The sequence below is a fragment of the Mandrillus leucophaeus genome, unplaced genomic scaffold (genome assembly GCF_000951045.1).
Source record: "Mandrillus leucophaeus isolate KB7577 unplaced genomic scaffold, Mleu.le_1.0 Scaffold608, whole genome shotgun sequence".
In the NCBI taxonomy this organism is placed as follows: domain Eukaryota; kingdom Metazoa; phylum Chordata; class Mammalia; order Primates; family Cercopithecidae; genus Mandrillus; species Mandrillus leucophaeus.
In genome coordinates, this window is record NW_012106564.1 from 1,136,060 (window position 1) to 1,139,008 (window position 2,949).

Genomic DNA, 2,949 nt, shown 5'->3' on the forward strand with positions numbered 1-2,949 from the left:
GGGACTCCTGATATTTAGAGTCCTGTTGATGGTAGCCTTAATTAAATGCTGTATGGGATAAATTAAAGAGATTTGGTCCCAGCCCCTATTGGTCAGGTAAATCAGATTGGCTGATGGAGTGGCATATTCATAGGAAAATTTGCCCCAAGTGAAGATAGTATGATAAAAACAAGGGTCAATACGGTTAGGAGACAATTCACTGATACTTCAGGTTTCTACATATCTATGAACAGAGACACAGAGAGCCTTTCTTTTAGACGATCAGCTCAAGCAGGTAGAGCAAACAGCCTTGGAAAATAAAGATAATGCCTCCTTCCAGAGGAGAGGGCATTTTTAAAAAAAATAAAGACAACTTCTTATTTCAGGGCAGAAGTTGGAAAGGTTTGCTTGCAAGCATTATAAAATATTGAAAGTTTCTAAGCTCAGAAATCTGCTGCATGTTTAGGCATCAACTGGCTCTCACCATGTCATCCTGTAGGATTTGGTGTTCTGGGAACCAGCGCAAATGCTGATAATCTGGCTACTGCTATGACTATGAATAATAAACCTCCTTTTGTCCCTGATGCAAGAGTCTCATGCCCTTTGTCATCATCCACAACACTGCGGTAGACTAGTCTGTTAGCTTCCATGTAGGGGAAAATCTCAGAACCTTCACGGTTCTTAACAGAAACACCATGGTCTATTAGCCATCACCACAGATCCCGGACAGCCAAGGCACTAAGGCTGGTACTCTGACCCTGCATCCCATTAAATAATTAAGTCCAGCTTATCCCCACCTGCACTCTCATATTCTGAAATCTTATCATTGCTTTTAGGGAGCCCAGCACTATGGCAGTATCTCCTACCATACCTTGGCCTATAGTGGATGGTCCCCAGTGCTCAAAAACACCAAGTACGTTACCCCTTTACTAATGAATTCCTTATTATTACAATGGATTCAGTTTACTCTGGGTTCTCTTGGGCAACATAATCAAGGGATGAGGTCTCTAGTCTCATATAATAAATCTACATCCCCCAAGCCCTCTGATCCTCCCTCCCTCAATAATCTGCCAAGGCAGATCTGGCATTTCCACTTTTTTTTCCTTTGTATTTTTTTAGAGACAGTGTATTGCTCTGCCACCCAGGCTAGAGCACAGTGACACAATAACAGTGGCTCACAGCAGCATCGAACTCCTGGGCTCAAGTGATCCTCCCGCCTCAGCCTCCCGAGTAGCTGGGACTACAAGTGCATACCACCTTGCCCAACTAAATTTTTTAAATTTTCTTGTAGATATGGAGTCTCATTATACTTTTCAGGCTGGTCTCAAACTCTTGACCTCAAGTAATCCTCCCAAAGTACTTGGATTGCAGGCATAAGCCACCACACCACCTCTTTTATTGTAAATCCTTATCATGCCCAAGCTTCAAGAAGTCATTCCAGCAGGCTTCTAGTACAGACCCCAAATGTCCTTTCCAGGTTACTAAATTCGGAGTCAGAAGAGAGTGCTACCATGTTGATAAATTCCTCCTTGTCTGGTCTTATATTTCACCACAAATACTCCAATATTCATATATGTTCTCCTGGTTCCTGCTGATTCATATTCGCTGGGTCCTCAAATTCTTTTGGAAAGCAAGATTTTTGATCTTGGTGAAGACTGTATTTCTCCTCTTAAGCTGTTGGTCTGTAGGCAGTGAGATATAGCATGAGCTAATCTCAAGAAGGGGGAACATCGCCCTGTGAAGCAGCCACCTGAGGGAGTTTTTCATGGTTACCAGGAAAATGAGACTAGTCTCCTCCAGAAGAGGGAAAGCAACTGCTTCTGCCAACCTTGAAGGGTTAGGGCACTTGCTCTCTTTTGCCATCAGAGAAGTCCCTGGGGCTGAAAGTGAAAAATACATATAGAGTGTTGGAAATGAGATGCTGTTCACCTAAGGTAAAGCTGCCCTCAGAAGGAGCTGTCTACTACAGTCGCAGCAGAAATCTGAAGTAGAATAAGAGGATATGATGCAAGGTGTCAGCTACAGCCACCAAGCTAATATAAGGGGGAAATGGAGTAGGCAAAAATGCTAAATTTAAAAGAAATTAATAAAGGAGAGAAAAGGGAACATATAACAAGTGAAGCAAATAGAAAGTACATAGTAATACGGTAAACTTAAACAACAATGTAGTAGTAATTACATTAAATGTAAATAAACCAAACACTTCAAATAAAAGACAGATTGTCAGAGTAGATAAAACACACACACATGCACACAAATGCATATACAGCTCTATGCTGTTTACCATAAAGGCACCTAAAATATGAAGATAAAGAAAGATTGTGTGTAAGTGGATGGAAAAATAAACACCATATGAGCGGTAATCAGCAGAAGGCTAATATGGTTATATTTTAATACTAAACAAGATAGACTTTAATGCCAAAAACATTAATAGAAATAGAAATATTTCATAATGATTAAAAAGTTCAATGCACTAGGAAGATATGACAGCACTAAGTTATATACACCTAATAAGTTATATACACCTCAAACTATATGAAGCAAAAGTAGGCAGAAATACAATAATAGCCAGGGGTGGTGGCTCAGGCCTGTAATCCCAGCACTTTGGGCGGCTGAGGTGGGCAGATCCCTTGAAGCCATGAATTTGAGACCAGCCTGGGCAACATGGGGGAAACCTTGTCTCTACAAAAAAAATACACAATTAGCCAGGCATAGTGGCCAGCGTCTATGGTCCCAGCTACTCCGGAGGCTGAGATGAGATGATCGCTTGAACCGGGGAGGTACAGGTTGCCATGAGCCAAGACCGTGCCTCTGCACTTCAGCCTCAGGAACAGAGTGAGACCCTGCCTCAAAAAAGAAAGAGAAGAAAGAAAAAGAAAGAAGAAAGAAAGAAAAAGAGAGAAAAAAGAAAGAAGAAAGAAAGAAGGAAGGAAGGAAGGAAGGAAAGAAAGAAAGAAAGAGAAAGAAAGA